The sequence below is a fragment of the Ornithorhynchus anatinus genome, chromosome 6 (genome assembly GCF_004115215.2).
Source record: "Ornithorhynchus anatinus isolate Pmale09 chromosome 6, mOrnAna1.pri.v4, whole genome shotgun sequence".
In the NCBI taxonomy this organism is placed as follows: Eukaryota; Metazoa; Chordata; class Mammalia; order Monotremata; family Ornithorhynchidae; genus Ornithorhynchus; species Ornithorhynchus anatinus.
The window spans coordinates 5,721,755-5,741,801 of record NC_041733.1 but is presented as its reverse complement, the minus strand read 5'-3'; the positions used below and the strand labels follow the sequence as shown (position 1 = coordinate 5,741,801).

The 20,047-nt window shown below is 40.9% G+C and overlaps 1 protein-coding gene across 4 annotated transcripts in view; it reads right to left on the bottom strand.

Annotated features, from left to right (window-relative positions):
• Positions 1 to 20,047, bottom strand: part of PCDH11X (protocadherin 11 X-linked) — a 1,108,633-nt gene that overhangs the window by 877,836 nt on the left and 210,750 nt on the right. The gene's annotated exons all lie outside the window — the stretch shown is intronic.

Below are 20,047 nucleotides of genomic sequence, written 5' to 3'. Positions count from 1 at the left end.
GCCAGCCACTCAGGAGGCTGGATAACTAATGGCAAAGATGATGGATTATAAAATTTTCAGATTTGGGTCTCTAACTGACATTAATTTTGGTCGGGCACTGTTACAAGGTCATTATTTGATTGCTGATCTGTCGGCTAAGTGAAATGAGTTTGCTGTCTTAAATCAAACCCTCTTTGAACAATCTCTATCACCCTTAGAGTTTGTATTCACTTTCCCTCCCTCTGCATTCATGAGAGAAACTAAAGGCAGAATGGTCATGGAGACTTGAATGCCCTATCAGATCATTTATGCCAAACTCTGTTACCACTGGACGATTGCAAGAGGAGAATGGCTCATTCCTTAATTTCTAGGATTACACGGTCTTGTAGTACTGCAGAGGAGGAAATATTATTTGGCCCTTCCGGAAGCTCTAAACTTATTTACCACATATTTTGACGGTTTATGGCAAGAACCATGATCGGCTTTGCACAAAGATGATTAATATCCTGTAGAATCATGATCTAAGGATCAATTAGTAGTATGTATTGAGTGCTCACAGTTGGGTAAACAGGTCCCCTGCCCACAGCGAGTTTACAGACTCGAGGGGGAGACAGACATTAATGCAAAGAAATAAATTACAGATACGCTTATATGTGCCATAGAGCTGAGGTGGGGTGAATGCTAAGTATTCAAAGGGTACTAATCCAAGTGCATAGATGATGCAGAAGGGAGAGGGAATGGGGGGAAAAGAGGCTTAAAAGGGGAAGCAGAGTAAATATGGATATGTGGATGTTGGGATTTCATAGTGTCGCTGGAAAAAATACAGGTGCATGGTTTGTCTCAATGAAAATCCAGTCATGGCATTTATTGAGTTCTTACTCTGTGTGGACCACTGTAGTAATGATTAGAGAAAACTGGCTAGAGAAAATTCAGAAAGGCCCCATTTTAGTAGTCCAGTTCCCCTCAGCACTTCCTCCTCAGGTGATAGCTGTTTAACCGACTGCTTCAGTGTATTTGCTAGGGAAATAGCCCAGCCCCTCCTCCTCCATTATCCAACCCCTTCCATTCCTGACTATCTCCTGGCCTCTTCTTCCCAAACCTCAAAATGGCCTCCCCTCTCTTTCTAATCTGTTTCCATATCTCCCTGTTTTTCATATCTAGTCTTGTAATTTTATTGTTGCTATCGCCAACAAAGTGATGTTCTATTAATTTCTGATGTCAACGCGGATGCAGTTTTGGCCTGGGTACTCAGAAGCAGAATCACTTTTCAGATCTGCTGGAAAATACTTAAATCAAGTTTCTACTGTGGGGAGAGCACAGTATTAAGTCCTTAATGTTTGCTAAAATAGAAAAGAATGTATCAAGGAATCATGAAGGATTTAAGAAGCTAATTCCTCTTTACAACATGCACACACACAAAAAAAGATTTGTTTAAGTTAATCTATGGTTGCCATAATCGTCAGGGCCTATTTAGGAGAGGCAGAAGATCAATGAAGATCAACACAAAATACATTTTGTGTTATGCTACTGCTTGACTCTCTGACAAGCTGAATCATTCCTTCTGTTTCATAGGAAACAAACTATCTTTCAGATTTGTAATTCGACAAAGAAAAAGTTGATGTATCTTCCATGCCAGTAAGGAACTGGAGCGTGGAATGTGGGCACTGAAAGTGTCAAAGAAAAGAACCGTGGCACTCCTGGGAGAGTCTCTCCAGGTAGCAGAATTGGATGGAGTTTAACGATAAACACGTGGGAAGGATGTGAGAAAAATAACGATTTCCAACTCAATTTCATGAAAAATGATTATACGAAAGCAAATCCCCAAAATATCCTTGGGGGGTTCATTAAACATGATCTAAAGAAAAATAATAGAATAAAGACCAATATAAACTGATCACAGGAAAGAGATGAAATCTCATTAAGGTTAAAATAAACACTTCACTTTGAGGATAATTAGTTTGACTCATAGATGAAAAACTATTAGCTGGATGAATATAACCAAAACAATCAATATAATTTTCAACATTCAAAGACAGTCTAAAATCTAGAATACCATTAATAATGTACCATTTGAAGCACAAGACGGAACAGAGCCTAGTGGAAATAACACAGGCTTGGGAGTCAGAGGAACTGGGTTCTAATTCCATCTCTCTCATTTGTCTGCTGTGTGATCTTGAGCAAGTCACTGCATTTTCCTATGCCTCAGTTTCCTTATCTGTCAAATAGGGATTAAATCCTACTTCCTCCTACCTAGACTATGAGTGCCATGAGGGACAGGAACAAAGTCCAATCTGATCACCTTGTATCTACCCCAGCACTTAGAACTTGCTTGGCTCATAGAAGCAGTTAAAAATACCATTATTGCTATTATTATTATTACTAGGAACTCCTCTTTTCACTTTCTATTGTCTAACAAGCCATAAATTCATCCCGGTGATAATAAAACATTTTTAAAACAAGTACAAACAGATCTCCTAAGTAGCCAACATTTGATACAGAATAAGATGGCCGCATTCCCTGTTCTAGGTTTTGTACGGCTATTTCATTTGGAGTCAACACTGGTGACTCTGCCATCAAAATCAATAGAACGATGGGGTTTGGGACTCTTGTCATAATTCCAAAGAAAAGGTTGGAACAGAATGAGTAGAGCAAATCTGGAACTTGTTCAGAGGGTCTGTTTTTTGTAATAATTGTCTTTTGAAGTGGTTCCAGGGAGAAGCAGAGGTTTTAGGAAAGTTTGGCCTCTAACTTCAGATTTGACTGTATTTACTCCAGTGCATATCATAGTGTTGGTCCCACAGTAATAGTATTATAATTATTGTTAATCACTACATTGATTTGGTAAAGTTGATGATTTTCAAAGTCTGTCCTAGCCTGTATGCCATTAATATTTCTCCATGCACTTCTCCCATCTTTGCCTTTAACCTTGGCCTCTAGCTAATGTGATCCCTCCTGATATGACATCCTGAGAAGCAGCATGACCTAGAGGATAGAGCACAGGCCTGGGAGTCAGAAGGATCCGGGCCTGCTCTGGACCTTGGGTAAGTCACTTCACTTCTCTGGGCCTCAGTGACCTCATCTGTAAAATGAGGGTTAAAACTGTGAGTCCCCATGTGGGACAGGGACTGTGTCCAACCTGCTAACCTCCTGTCTACCCCAGTGTTTAGAACAGTGCTTGGCACATAATAAACACTTAACAAATACCATAGTCCTAAGGACACCAGACACTGAATTGAATCATTAGAACCCTAACAACTATTAAGACTGTCCCAAGATCATCTTGCTGCTCTCAGACCTGGTCGACCCGAAGAAACCCTTTCCTCTACACAAGACGATGCACATCCTTCTCGAGGGGAGATGCGAACAACTGATAAAAGACTGTAAAATCCTTCTAATTATCAAGCCCTGGATAGATGATTTAAAACTGTGATGGGTGTTATGGCCCCCTGATATCACACTCTCCAGCAGGAAATATGAAGGAGAAAGCCAAAATGCAGACAAACAAAACCCAGCCAAAATCACGGTGGCTGTTCCTTTCAGACCCTCTACAGAGAATTTTCTGTCAGCCTGCAGACAAAAGAGTCAAGGGCCAATTTCAGGAGCGACATAGATAAAGTAGATGGCAGCCTTTCAGATACCCCACCAGAATATACCTTTTCTGCTCAATACCATATCTATGTAATTCATTTTTTTCATCCTTTTTGATAAAAGCAGGTGGAATATTTGCTTCCAGTGTTTGTGCCCAGGACCAGATCCCTAAATATATAGTACATGTAGCCTGACAGTTATGGGTGAGGGCATGTTTCCAGAGGTAACACGACCCTGCCATGAGTTGAACGTGATCTACACTTGGTGTCCCAAATCGCCCCATCTGTCCCTCTGTGGAATTGAGAACTGTGAATTTTAGTCTCAGCACAAGAAGACCTAGATGATTTCTAGCGAGGTGGCCTGTTTAACCGGGGATTCTGGTGATCACATTTATGTGCGGAAGAACTCTACCAAGAGCTGTCAGTTTCCATTTGTGAGGGCGCATCCTGGGAAATGGTTTTTCCACTGAGGACTAAAACACATTTCCCACCGTACGTTTCACTGATGACTTTTTGTTTGAAGGAATCCCCACATTGGGAACTCGACTCCGGCAGAGAGCTAAAGGAAATCTATGGCTCTAACCTCTTTTTTTGTGAACAACAGCCAGACCTCTTAATTCTTGTTTCTGCCGTTGAGTTCATCACACGGAGAGAAGTCGTACTGGGAATCAAATACAGAAAAGAAAACTCCTCAAAATAGTCTCACCAAGAAATGACTGTGAGACCAAATTAGCGAGAGTTTTACGTAGAAGACTAAAAGTAGAATCTGATCTTGCAATTTGAAACGGGCTATGTGGCTATATGGAAGGTGAGAAGTAGAGGCAGAAGAGGTGAGGGGAGAAAAAATTGTTTCCAGAAAAGAAAAAAAAAAAAAATTGGGTTTACCAAATTTATAAAATACAAAATTTCTATTTCAAATCTGTGTGTGCTGAATGAGATGGCTTTAATAAAATATTTATTTGAGGAAAAAAATGTAATAGCCAGATTATTCAGTTTCTTACAATGATTCCTTTTACGAACAATTGTGAATGATAAAAATCTATAGCTAACAGTAAAAATGCTTGAGTTGCTTATGAAATGGGTAAAATGATTACAAGAGAATGTGCTTTCTTCAGGAGAAAGGAGCACTTTAGATTTGACTGCATCAGAATAATAATGGGCAATAGTGACCTTCAAAGGACTATCCTTTTAAATCCCCCCTCCTTCCTCAGGCTGAATGGCAGGCATTAGTGTCCCGGTTTAAAAAAAAAAAAAAAAAGGAAAATATAGTTCAAGTATATCACGTAAGACTCTCTATACAATTCTACAGGCTTCTGACTGGGAAAAAAACAAGCTTAGGGAAAAGGCTGAAAAATACCATTAACATCTGGACTTGTAAGGATGATCTCAATAATATATTCAATATTGAGATATATTAAAAGGACTGGTGTAGTAGCAAAATAATTGTCCGGCTAGTGGCTGCGGCCTCTATTTTTGAACAGAACTCACAGATTCTCGGTCAATCATATTTATTGAGTGCTTACTGTGTGCAGAGCACTGTACTGAGTGCTTGGGAGATGTAATATAACAACGAACAGACACAGCCCCTGCCCACAGTGAGCTAGAAGTCTAGAGGGGGAGACAGACATTAACATGAAAAATATTAAGATTGGGTCAGATAGCAACTTGCAAATCTTAGGTTGTGTTCTGAATGTTAATCCATAGGGCTTTTCCCCCATGAAGTTTCTCCTGAGGGATAGCATGGCAGGGTCGCGTTACCTCTGGAAATGTGCCCTCACCCATAACTGTCAGGCTACATGAACTATATATTTAGGGATCTGGTCCCGGGCACAAATACCGGAAGCAAATATTACACCTGCTTTTATCAAAAAGGAAGAAAAAATGCAATACATAGATATGGTATTGAGCAGAAAGGGTATATTCTGGTGGGGTATCTGAGGGTATCTGGTGGGGTAGCATGGCCTAGTGGCAAGAGCACGGGCTTGGGAGGCAGAGATTGTGGGTTCTAATCCCAGCTCTGCCATTTCTCTGCTATGTGACCTTGGGAAGTCACTTCACTTCTCTGTGCCTCAGTTACCTCATCTCTCAAATGGGAATTGAGACTGTGAGCCCCATGTGGGACAGAGTCTGTGTCCAACCTGATTGCCTTGTATCTGTCTAATCCAGCATTTAGAACAGTCCTTGGCACACAGTAAGTGCTTAACAGATACCACAATTATTATAGAGATGAAGAGTGGCTCAGTGGAAAGAGCCTGGGCTTGGGAGTCAGAGGTTATGGGTTTGAATCCCAGCTCTGCCACTTAAAAGCTGTGTTAAGGGACTTGCCCAAAGTCACACAACCGACAAGTGGCGGAGATGAGATTAGAACCCACGACCTCTGACTCCCAAACCTGTGCTATTCCCACTAAGCCACGCTGCTTCCTTACTCCCCAAATTTGACAAACCAGTTCCTGGGTCTATCTTCTCCACTGGATTGAAAGCCTTACTAATTCTCTAAAATACTTAGTACAGTACCCTGCACAGAGTAAGTGCTCAATAAATAATATTGATTAATCCTTACAAACCCCTTTTAAAATTACATCTCTTTCAGCAAGTCTCCTCTGTTTAATGAACGATGCTGTGAGTCACAAACCCATTAGCCGCCTCTAACACTGGTGTACTTGCTTACACACACCCTCAGCAATTTTTGTAAATGCTTATTCAACCCTATGTTCCCTTATTTATCATGACTAGTCTACTTTTATGCCTCTCTCCCCTGTCAGAGTGTAAGATCTCTGTGGGCAGGAAACATGTCAATTCTTTGTTTCATACTCCACAGGAGCCAAGTAAAGGGCATTGCACAAAAGTGGGTGCTCAATAAATTCTAATACTATTGATTCTGCAAGTTGAATACTTTGGAAGGTTCTGTCACTTCTGAGACATGTGAGTACCTTCTCGACATCATACCCCATGTCCTCCCCCTCTAGATTGTAAGATCATTGTGTACAGGGAATGTTTCTCCCAGCTCTGTTATACTATATTCTCCCCAAGCATTCAGTACAGTGTTCTGCACACAGTAAGTGCTTAATAAATATTAGTGATTGATTGAAAAAAGCCCTCACTAAAGTGCACGGGCCATGACCGATTCTGGGTTCACGTTTCCAGCTATTTCTTCAGACACCACGCTGGAGTCCATCCAGATGCAATTGATGTTGGGGGAACATTCCCTATTGCTCTAAAACTGTTCGATCCAAATCTTATCGTGAAAAGCCCTGGAGGAACTGAGTGTATATTCATTTTTGTTTCTGCCCACTACGATATAATTTAGCTTGCTGGAAGAGTAGTCACTCAAAAGAGTTAATGTGAGTCCTAAAATTACTGAGAGCATCTAGAATATCTATCTCACTATAATATCTTTATTAAAGTAGTCTCTGGCTCTGAGTGTGGAAAGAATTAAGGCTATTGAGCCACATCAGCATATTTTCAGTTTGGTGCTGGAGGAATTTATCCATGAAAATCCTGTTACAGTCAACTTGATCATCATTGTGCACACATTGGTGGATTTTCTAAGTCAACAGGCCGGATCCCAGGAAAACATTTTAGTCCCGGGAAAACATTTCAGTGGGTGGCAATTTTTTTGGCTAGAATCTCCTGCCAGTCTAACTTCTACCTGACCTGTCATTGTAAACTGTCATGAAGATATAAAGCTATAGCTCTCAAATGTCCCTGTCCAGTCAATCGGCCAGTCATTCAGGCATCACTTTACTGAGTGCTTTTTGTGTGCAGACCACTGTACTACGCGCTTGGGAGAGTACAATACAGAAATATAACAGACACACATTCCCTGCCCACATCGATCTTAGAGTCTAGAGAAGAGGCAGACATTAATATAAATACAATTACAGATATGTATCTAAGTGCTGTGGGGCTGTGAGGGGGGATAAATGAAGGGGAAAAGTCAAGGCGATGCAGAAGGGAGTGGGATAAGAAGAAATGAGGTCTTAGCAGGAAAGGTCTCTTGGAGGAGATGTGACTCCACGTAAGGTTTTGAAGGCCGGGAGAGTAATTGTCTGTCAGATAAGAAGAGGGAGGGTGTTACAGGCCAGAGGCAGGGTGTGGGCAAGACCTTGGTGGCGAGATAGATGAGATCGAGGTACCACGAGAAGGTTGGCAATAGAGGAGCAAAGTGTGTGTGGGCTGGTTTGTAGTAGAAGAGTAACAAGGTATGGTAGGAGGTGGGGAAGGGGCCCCAAAGCATTCCTTTCCACAAAAGAGCTACGTCAACTTCTCCTCTCCTCTTCTTCCTTCTCCTCTTTTATCCCCTTCATTATCCAACATCTCCTCCTCAATTAGTGCATTTGTTGGATGAGGAGGGAAGGAAAACCTAGTTCATTATAAGGATATCAGGTGGGAAAATTCCCTGTGGGGTGCAGATTATCCATATTGTGACTATTTCTTATAAAGTACCCAGCCTTTGGGAATGGTTCTTTGTGGAGCTCAGGTGGGTCAGGGGCTAAGGCTAGGATAGGAAAGGTGGAAGGGAGGGGGTGTGTGTGTTTGTGTTTGTAGGTGTGTGTGTGTGTATGTGTGTGTGTAAAGCCAGCATCAACCAAAGGTTTTTAACTGCATTTTTTTCCCCCTGGAAATATCAATTTTTGACTCCAGGATGCACAAAGCAAAACAAACCTCCCACTTCAAATAAACACAAATAAGCAAATAAGATACTAGCCTGACATGGAAAATCAGTTGGCAACCCAGATTACTAGGTCAGTCTAAGAGTCGGCCCTGAATCTGCTGAAACCGGCAGATCGGCCTGGTTGACGTATAGATTTTCAGATTTGACATATCAATCAGCCTAGTGGACTGATGATTCATTCATTCATTCATTCATTCAATAGTATTTATTGAGCGCTTACTATGTGCAGAGCACTGTACTAAGCGCTTGGAATGAACAAGTCGGCATCAGATAGAGACAGTCCCTGCCGTTTGACGGGTTTACAGTCTAATCGGGGAGACAGACAGACAAGAACAATGGCAATAATGATGATGCTTTGACCTTTTCCATTCCCAGTCCTGAGCGCCCACCTTACTGCTAAAGGGGTGGGACTTAGGACAGCCAGAGTTTACATAGGCTGGCTACCTGGAAAGGGAGCAATATAGAACCTCAGCATCCCCAAAATGGGGATGTCAATCAGACAGATGCCTGAGTCTATCAAGAGGTGAGCCTTGGAGCCTCCAATCTAATGGAGGTGATAGGTATACCCAGATTCCTTACACACAGCTAGATACAGTGAGCTAAAGTTAATTAAATAGATGAAACAATAGACTAAACAGTGCACACACGACAGATGAGAGAGTGAGTATCGGACAGAAGAGTTAGACCATACATGCAGAAGCCTGTGTTGTGCCATTACTAAAATCCAAAATATTCTTTGAGCTGAGGGACCGGTCAAGCTCGGTGTGGAGAGAAACACCAACTTTTTGGATCACACTTTCACAAGTGCTTAACACAGTGCTTTTCCCCACCTTGGATGTACAATACATATGGCTATTGTCTATGTCACTATAAACTGATTCTGAATTTGACACTTGAGAACCAGCCATCTCTCTATAAGCGTAGCATTTTTTGGACACACCAGCCTACCAACTGCCTTAGTAGATCAGAAACTCATATCGTGGCCTCTTACTTTTTTCGTTGCCTGGCTGAAGTACGATCAAAAAAGCCAGAAACCTAATTTCAGCCAAGATTGTTGGTTCTTAATTGGCAAAAGCCACCTGGGTTGATGGGAGGTTTTATGACTCCCACTTTGACAGGCTCATTCTCTTGGCTTTCTAATTGTGTTGAAAATCACTAGGCCCTGACATTTCATTTCTGGATGTACTCCTGACAACTCGGCCTTTGCTTTTTAACCACAAGAGGAATAGGCCCAAGGAGGAATGAGTTTTTCATAGCCAATGTGTCTCCACCATTCACATTTTTATGACATGTAGATTTGATTACAGCAATAATCTGCACGTCGCCCCGGCCTGCTGGTTCAAGAAGGCTTCTCTGATTTGTTCAAAATGCAGCAGGTTCTGTGAATGTCCACGCACAGGCTTTTTCTGCTAATCACATTTCTGATGAACAGCTCTATGCTCAAGTTCCTGAATTAGTTCTGTCCATCAAGAAGTTCATTTTCATTGTTTTGTCTCCAGCTGTAGAGACTCACTGGATTTTATTTGGAGCAGTTTGGGCTGTAGCTCTATCCTTAATATTGCTTTTTAGGTTCTCTTGTTATCTTTAGACCCGACTTGAACTAAAACCCCGAAACATACTGGGGTGCCGAGAGGCAAAGTCAGAGCTCAGATGGAGCCTGGGGTGATTTCTCTCGCAATCCTTTTCTGACCCATCTGTCCCTAAACCTATATCCCCCCTTAGACTGTAAGCTCTTTAAGGGTAGGGAATGTGTTTGCTAATTATGTGATGCTGTAGTCTCCCAAGTTCTTATTACAGTACCCTGCACAGAGTAAGTGCTCAATAAATATCAGTCATTGATTGATATCTTCATAATCTGAAATACAAAAGCCCCACACCATGCTAAAACTCTGATTCCAAATAAAATCATTAGTATCTACTGAGAGATTACTTTTGGCCATAAGCTCTTTGAGGGCAGAATCATGTCTACTGATGATATTGTATTTTCCCAAATTCTTATGTATGGTGTTCTATCCAGAGTAAGTGCTCAATAAAGAAGTAGCATGACCCAGTGTAAAAGAAATGGCCTTGGGAGCCAGAAGATCTTGGATTTCATCAATCAATCAATCATCAATCAATCAATCACATTTCTTGAACCTCACTGTGTGTAGAGAACCATACTAAACATTTGGGAGGACATGGTAGACATGTTCCCTGCCCACAATGTGGCTACAGTGTAGAGGACTGTTAATACTGATTCCACAACTTGCCTGCTGTATGACCTTGGGCAAGTCACAACTTCTCTGTCCCTCAGTTTCCTCTCCATTAAAATGGGGATTCAATACCTATTCTCCCTTCTACTTAGACTGTGAGCCCCTTGTGGGACAGGGACCAAATTGGGACTGATTAACTTGTATCCACCCCAGGGCCCGAGAACAGTGCTTGACACATAGTAAGCATGCAACTAATACCAATAAAAAAAACCCAAAAACTAAACTAAATGGATATGTACTATTGATTAATTGCGGAGAACGGAACTAAGTGTTTGAGAAAGTTAAATAGAGTAATAAGTAGAGGCAGTTCCTAACCTCAGTGGCTTGCAATCTAGCAGAAGACACAGAAACTAAAACTATTTACAGACAGGCAAAAGGAAGCATTAATACGAGTATTAATGCCTAAGTAAAAGGGAACCTAAGATATGTACGTAAATGCTATAGGTGCTTATAAGTGAACAAGTATGTAGGTCACTGAGAGTTAACCAAATATTTGCTTATAAGTCCAAACATCCAGAAAAGAGGAGAAAAAGAGAAGGATAAAGAGAAAGAAATTGAGGAGGAGGGAGATATGGCATGTCCCTCTTTCATACTTCAGCAGAGAAATTGCTCCACTTCCTCTGGGCTCTTCAAGCTGAGGCATATGGACTGTTTTTCCTCTATAATTGTTAACCTGGGGCACACCGACAATTTGGACTTCTGTGCTGAATTTGTCTATGCTCCTTGTCAGCACACCAATATTTCTCATTCATTTTTGAAAACATATAAACAAATATGCGAGGTGGGCAAAATATATCTTTCTGCTTTTTGCTGAAAAGATAAAATAAAGCCCCCAAATGGCTGACATTTCAAACTTTAAATCTGGCAGGGTAAGGAGTCCTGAAGGAGAAGTATCCACTTTGCAATTTTTTTTATCTCAAAGTGTTTAATATAAAACAAGCTCTTAATCTCTAAGAAATAGAATATGCCATCAAATGCAAGGTAGTGGGGTGTTGAGGGATTTAGAAAGGAGTTGAGGGTATGGAAGGCCTTGGGGAGGATGCGGGCCTGTTTGGGGGGGGGGGGGGGGATAACAGATGTGTCAGGAAGAAAACAAAATGGAGGTAAAGCAGTCGAGTGTGAATTTGTAGTGGGAGATGTGGGCCTGGGGCTTGGATTTTCATCAGTTGCCTCTGGCTGCACAGGTAGAGGAAGGGAGGAAATGTACTTCAGGACTGATTTAGGCAATTGATCCAGATTTGAGGGTTGGCCGTGTGAGAAAAGCAGAGGATGGGGGGCAAGGGATTTGAGGTGGACAGAGAGTGTGCCATTGATAACATCTCCTTTTGCGAATGGGGTTGAGATGATTGGGAGGAAATCAGGGAGAGGCGAGATGGCCTGGGATAGGTGGAATGGGTCTAGAGTGCTGAAGTCTTATTAGGAGATGAGACCTGAATTTAAGGAGCATGAAGAATGGGTGAGGTGCAAGCTCCTTGTGGGAAAGTCTCCTCTAATACACTGTACTTTCCCAAGTGCTCTGCACACAGTAAGCGTGCAGCAAATACCATTAATTGGTGGATTGAAGGTCTTGATCCAAAAGTGTAGGTCTAAGTCTAAGTATGGGTACTAAAAAAACTTAGAAGACAGAGAAAATTGTCTTTAATTGGAGGGATTTTTTGGCCTGGCCTAACTCTTTAGGTGGAAATGAAATTTTCTTTATATTTATATACAACTCCAAGTTTACAGTACAAGCTATGTATGAATCCATCACATACGCTGTGTTAGTACTGAAACTCTGATCATCCATAAAATAGAAAATCAGTGCAGGAAGTAACAGTTGTAGCCCTTTGGGGAGCAAAACACATTATTAAAAGGTAAAGCGTATGAACACGCCGATCTGCGTAAATATAAAATATAAACGCATATTCAGAATGCATTAGGGAAGTGACAAGCATGCATAGGTCTGTGGTAGCTCTACTAAATGACAGACAATAAAACCTAAGATTCATGCTAGCCACGGGGTAAGGGGGAATGGTTTATAAAGGGGAGAGAAATTCACTTTGACCTAAGAAGAGAGTGGTGGGACACAACTATACTTACATTAATCTTAAGTGTTGATCTTTCTTTCTCTCTACATAGTTCCTTCTTTCCTCTCTTCCTCTCCCTTCTGGTTGTTTCATGTACAAAATAATTTGATGTTGTGTGAACTTTCTTAACCAGACACACACTTTTTCAAAGGCTTGAAATGGCAAAACAGAAAGATTTCATTGAAGTCTGGTTAGACCTTTCATTTAAGACCCATTTTCAAATGTATCTAATTTACCTTGGTATTAGAGTCTTCCTAGGTGGACGTTAGTAAACTCTATATGGCCATCTTTGAGTCAACTGTCTTGTGATCTCCACATCAACACATTTGGAGAAAGCCGTGAGCGTGAAAAATGAAAGAAGGAGTAAACTGGGTTAATTCTGAAGTCTGCATTCCATCGTGAAATAATAAATCACATAAATTGCAGGAACATTTTGCTATGGGTTGTATTTGGTTTGGGGTTTGAAACATTTGGCTTTCAGAGTGTGGGGGCCTAGTAAGTCTATCACCAACTTGGAAAAGGAGGGTAAATGACCTCATGTGGCCTAGTCGTCTGAGAGTCAGGAGACCCAGACCTTTGTCCCAGTTCTTCCCCAGAGCCTGCTGCTTGACCTTGGGCAAGTCACTTAACTTCTCTGGACCTCAGTTCCTCAATTTTAAAAAGGGGATAAAGTAGAATGAGAGATCTGCGAGAGAAAGGGATGAGCTAGTATCTCATAATCTTGCCTGTCAGCACCACATGGGACAGTGCTTTACCCCCTTCCCCAACCCACAGCACTTGTACATATATGGACATATTTATAATGATAATTATATTTATTTTCTTTTTATATACATAATTCTTTTCATTTATAATGATGCTACTGATGCCTGTTTACTTGTTTTGATGTCTGTCTTCCCCCTTCTAGACTGCAAGCCCGTGGTGGGCAGGGATTGTCTCTATTTGTTGCTGAATTGTACTTCCCAAGTGCTTAGTACAGTGTTCTGCACATAGTAAGCGTTCAATATATTTGAATGAATGAATGATTGAATGATCGGGCCCAACATATATTTTGAATCTACTTCAGTACTAAATACTGATCTTGGGGCTTAACGAATATAATAATTTTAACTGCCATTATTAGTAGTAGCAGTATTATTGTAATTCTGGGCTTTCTTTTTTAATCTCTTGTGTAAATGTTTCTAAATGAAGGCAGCGATCATTGGGCTGATTCACTGTTGTGGTGGGGGTTATATAATGGATGTTGGTCACTGATGAGTTTCCCTGAGGGACCGGCAACCCACACTGTTGTCCCTGTAGGCAGAGGATTTGGCAGAGGGGCAGGTGGCTTCCAGTGGCTTGATTACAAACCAAGAGTGAATCGTGGGACTTTTCCAGTGGCTCCATTTCCCTGCAGAGAGGGCCGGCTACAGAAAGTAAGCATGGGAGGCAATGGTCCCAACGTGAACCATCAGAGTCTGTGATGGTTGGGGACATGGTGGGAGAGGAGTGCAATTTTGAGATCCACTCAGGTCTAGAATAGTTCTAGAAGAGTTCTTCAGAACTACTCAGAGTATTCTGAGATCCTTAAATGAAAGATTACAACTGTTAGTAACTTGAATTTAGCATTTGTTTTTACCACTGTTACAGTCTTGATTTATGTTCGGGTGGATTGAGTGGACTTGGAACACGCTCCAACTCTAGAATTGTCACTTCACTCTCACTCCTGGGACTCTCTCTCACACTTTCCCAAAGGTTTAAAGGACTTTGAGACTCAAGGGTGTCTTGTAGCTAGATCGGTGAGGCAGTTCCTCCTTTGATCTTTTCCTTCCTGTGTTGCCATTTGTAGTTAGTCGCTTAGATTGTAAACTTCTTGTGGGAAGGGAAATATTTTATTTCTGTTGCACTCACCCAAGAACATGGTACAGGGCTTTGGCACTGAGTGAGCACTGAATAAATGCCAATCGCTAATCAGACCATTTTTTTCTGGACTCCAGAAAGAGGGCCAAGTTTTGACTGGGAGGAATGGACAGAGGACAGGGGCAGTTGAAAGAGTACCTGTAAGTAGTCTGGGTGCCTTACATGTTTTTTGCCTCTCCCTATCCCCCTTGGAATTGTCCCCAGTCTGACCATGGAAGCAGGGCTGTGAGCAGGACTGTGAGGGACCATTATGTGGTTTGCACTGGGCCTGTCTTTCCTTCCTTTCCTTTCAAATTGTTTTTTCTGCCCACCCCAAGATGTAAAACACTACTGCTGCCCACCTTTGTCTGCTTCTATTCTCCTACTCATACCTTCTATGTTTGGCCAGATTCCTGCTCCAAAAACCTGAAGAAGGCTGCAGTGTCTCGGTTCAAATGGACAGTCACAGGCCAGCAGGAAGCCTAAATTTGTTTGCCAGTAAAATTGCTAATATAGAGGTCCCAAAACCCTCACTTTGATCAAAAATGGCAACAAAAGCTCTAAGATAAATTGAAGTCCAGCATGCGATTTATTCTTTGATGAAATTTCTGTTTTTAATGGGACCAATTCTACCCCATAGAATCATTATCGCTGAAATGTTAGGCTAGCTTCCCAAAAGTAGAGTGCTACTTTATACACTTGCAGTATAAGGGATCTAGGCAGCATCTCAAACACAGTCTATGATATTCTTGGACTTGGTATCAGTGTGAAAAAAGTAAACTAGAAAACCAACCTAAATTACATCTTAAAATATATAGACTCTTCCTTCCTCTACAAATGTACACACTGTGAAGTGAGAGTCTTTAGCACATCCTTTTAATCCAATATATGAGACTAGTTATTTGCTTTGGTTACCATAAAAATATAATTTAATCTTATGAGAAGTATTTTTTTTAATGTGAGAGGAAATTAATTTGTGAAAAGTTATTTTCTGTTCAATGGATTTGTGAAAATTCAATGGACAATTTCCAGTTCAAATTGTACAGTTACTTAGTCTAAAACATCACTGAATAAAGCGACACCATATATATCCTTTATACTTTGTCCCTAATTCAGTCAGGCCTCAGAAGATTCAGGGTTCAAAAAGCCCTTAATATAGCTCAGATGTTCCTGTCACGTACCATTTGAGTTATACGAGACAGAAAGAATTGAAAGGATAAAATGTTTGACAGGAACATAAACTTAAAACGAACTCTGAAAAAAAAAAAATGCCATTGGAAAGATTTACTTGATCCAAAATAAAGAAATGAATAATTCAACATTCAGAGCTCTAGATAAGGAGAGGAATATTTTCCTCCAGGAAAATATAGTTACTGTTGGAGTCATTCAATTCCATAACTGTATCCCTTTGTCTACACATGTGCAGCTTGTCTCTAATTGGCTGCTTCTGATCAGACACACCATTTTTGTATGAGTGGAGAGTTTCATGATGATGATCATGGTATTTGTTAAGCGCTCACTGTAAGTCAAGTAAGGTTCTAAGTGCAGGGGTAGATATGAGTTCACTGGATCGGACTCAGTTCATGTCTCTCATTGAACTCACCATCTAAGTAGAAGGGAGAGCAGGTATTAAAACTTCATTGTACAGATGAGGAAACTGTGACCCAGGGAAATTAAGTGAGTTACCCATGGTCACAGATCAGGCAGGTGGCAGAGCTGGGATTAGAATCCCAGTCTTCTGACTCCCTGCCGTGGGCTTTTTACACTAGGCCGGATCGCTTCCCTCTCATGGCAGGTTCGTGGCAGGAAATGTACCCTCGTGCGTGTTTGGGGAGGGAGTGCATTGATCAGGTCAACTACTGAGTCTATCTCATCTCAAACAGAAACAGGGAAGAAAGACAAAAGCATTAAAGCCGCTTGAAAATGAGAAGGCAAAAATAGCTGAGGATGCTAATCCTCGTAATGGAGTAAACAATTTGCAAGCTATTGCAGAAGCCTGATGTTTGCTTAGAGTTTGAAGTCGGACTTCTTTCGTTTAACAAAGAGTTTTTCATAAAGCCCTAATATTTGTATTGGGAGAGAGAAATTGCTACTGCCTCCAAAATATGGTGCATGTAACAAGATCATTTTCAGGGGTGATCAAATTAGGACCCATAGTTAAATCCTGGCTAAAACATGGCAGGCTTGTTAACTACACCAGAATACAAAAGCCTTCCTCCAATAAGGAATCTTTGAGATTCAAAGGAGGTAAGGTTAGATATGCACTAACACCAACTTTGTTAAATTGGGGAATGAAAAGTTTCATGGGAAAAGGCAGTTATGCTTGCGCTAGATAAAAAACCTTTCTAGGGAAGTGGCATGGCCTAGTGGAAAGAGTAAGGGCCTGTCAGTGTCTGCTGTGTGACCTTGGGCAAGTTACTTAACTTCTCTAAGACTCAGTTTCCTCATCTGTAAAATGGGAATTCAATACCTATTCTCCCTACCCTTCTGACTGTGAGTCCTACTTGCTTAGTACAGTGGTTGGCGATGAGTAAGGATTTACCAAATACCATCCTTATTACTACTCATTATATCTCGGTGATCAAGATGGCCCAACTGTAAATTGAAATGAAATGAACTGAAATGGCCAATCTCATGTTAAATGGACCGACTCCATCTATGGCTTCCTCGTGACATCATGGTCAAAAGGAAAAAAAAAAAAAAAAAGGAAAGAATTAAATGGGATGTATGACAAAATACAGCAAACCTTATGACTATGACTTTTTTTTAACGTGGTGACCAATTCTCCCCAAACAGTGCACCAGAATCAAAGTATTTGACTGTTCTGACATAAAGATTCCAGAAAAAGCAACCACAAAGAAACACATTTGAAGTGCCTATCAATGAACCACCCATCCTTAAGTGATCAGTAAAGGGAAAGTTGGAAGCAAAAACCACAGAATCACTTCTAATAATGTTGGTATTTGTTAAGCGCTTATTATGTGCTGAGCACTGTTCTAAGCGCTGGGGTAGACACAGGGGAATTAGGTTGTCCCACGTGGGGCTCACAGTCTTAATCCCCATTTTACAGATGAGGGAACTGAGGCACAGAGAAGTTAAGTGACTTGCCCACAGTCACACAGCCGACAAGTGGCAGAGCTGGGATTCGAACTCATGAGCCCTGACTCCAAAGCCCATGCTCTTTCCACTGAGCCACGCTACTTCTCTACTCTTTTGCTCCTTTGCAGTGAGAAAAATAAGGTGGGGAAGAAATATACCGGGCTATTCAATAACCGATGTTACGGCTTTGTTACTTAAGCAGCTCTTTATTCTAGCTTCTCATCTTCTTTATAAAGGACACCCAGCCCATAGCCACAACACACTCTCCAGTCTGGGTCTTGGTGGTGACAATCATCCTTTCTTTTCTTCCCTCACCACAGCATCTGGTCCAGAGAAGCCTCTTTCGCACCTCTGTCTGGACTGTAAGCTCACTGTGGGCAAGGAATGTGTCTATTGTTATACTGTACTCTCCCAAGCACTTAGTACAGTGCTCTGCATACAGTAAACTCTCAATAAATACGTTTGAATGCCACCCAGTCAGTCCCTTCCCTCCACCCACCGCTCCCGTCACAGCTTTAACACCCTTTCTAGGTTCACATGGAATATGAGAGAGGAGAAGGAAAGCTCCCGACTTCCCCCAACACTCACATCATTCTAGTCTCTCAAGGCACAAGAGTTCGGAGAAAACTTGCTTCACGTAGACGTCACCTAGATGGTGGCGGCCTGACTAGGCCATTCTTACAATCCAATGGGAAATCACCAAGCTTCTTACAGTTTTGCAAATTTGGTAAAAGTGTACTTTTAATCATAAGTAAGTAATCCTAATATGTAAAAAGCAATTCCCTTTGTTTGAGTTTGAATAGTGTACAGTACAGCATTAATACTGGCTTTAAAACAGTCCTGCACCAATTGGTACAGAAACAGTCTTCAAATAGTTGATTTTAGAAGTAGACAAATCAGACATAAAAGGATTAGTTTGGGTAATTCAGTTGGAAAGCAAAAATATATTTTAAAAAAATTGTTCCTTATAAAAATAATTTATAAATAATAATAGATACCATGATATACCATATATATATATATATATATATATATATATATATATATATGATTTATGTTTCTAATATATATATATTTCATATATATATATATGATTAGAAACATAAATCATCGGTGAGGCATATTAAAAGCAACACACAGAACAATGTACGTTAAGAAAAGAATTGTATATTAACATCACAAAGGCCTTGGATTATGGCACCTCCTTAGGCCACTCGAAAACCCACAACTAAATGAAATTTGGCTGGACGAATAAAAACAGAGTGGCACGATGTCCAATAAAACTTCTTCCTCGGGCAAAGCTCTTGGCTTAAATCCCTACATGATCCCCAACATAAGCTTGTCTCTGAATGCCGTTCACTAGAAATCAGGGTCAGGTACAAGTCTGCTGGAGATTTCGGCCAATTCTGAACCTTGTTCGACACGCTCACACATAACTTAGATTTCAGTGACAGGTGCAGGAAACGGAGTCGTGAAGTCAGCGACACTGCTGGCTCAAAGGTGATGTGTGGAAATGGTGGGAAATGGCTATTCAAAATAACTTCTAGAACACCATCTCAAAATGGAGGCAACAGGGTCAAGCTAGTCCACAAGGTTTTTTGTCCTGTAGTTTAGAGAAACAGTGGAAATAACTGTCTTCTCAGTAAAGGGATGACTAATGGTGTAATGAATTTGTATTTAATGTCTCCTCAACAAAAAAAAAAAAAAAAAAGGAAATTTTAAAGTGGGATAGAATAAACAAGACATTGTGTTTGACCCTTATTTAAGAATGCTTATATCCAAAAAGAAACAAGGATACATAGACCCTGAAAAGAACACTTGCCTTTAATTCACTGTGGGTTTGACAAAAGAAATAATGCTCCGCTGAATGCTTGCAAGGAGAAATGATAGTGTTAGGTGGTTCACCAGCTATAGAGTCTAGTTATGATTCAATAGACAAAATCCTCTTTAAAGGTCACAAAAAGTTCCTTTTCCTTATCTGTGATGGCTTGTCTCTAGGTTTGTACTCCCACTGTCTTTCCTCTTTCCCTGACTAGCATATGAATCAGTAAGCATATCCAGGAGACTCGGCTGAGAATGTTCCAAGAATCTACGGATGCCAACACACACAAGGCAGAGGGAATGTCTGAGACTGTGCGTGTTGAGAAAGGAATTGAAATGTCAGTAAAATAAAGGATCTATGAAATCAAAAGGAAAGAGAGAGATAAAGGGAAGCCCGATTACACCTCCACTCTTTGGCTCCTGAAGAACTTCAGGAAAAGCGGAAGTGAGTTTCAATGTCTCCCTTCTTGTTTCCTGCTGTCTCCATCCCAAGTCAAAGCAGATCAAGAGGGGGAAGCACTTACCAAAGCTCAGTATTTACCAAGAAGAATGCCTTCCAACCTTCCCTAAATCAGAAAGACATTTCCTAACAATCACTCATGTTGTCAAATTTGGTCCTCTAGTAATAGGAGGAATGGAATCAAGTTAGGTTCAAATTCATACTATATTTCCAGACTTAAAATTTGCCAA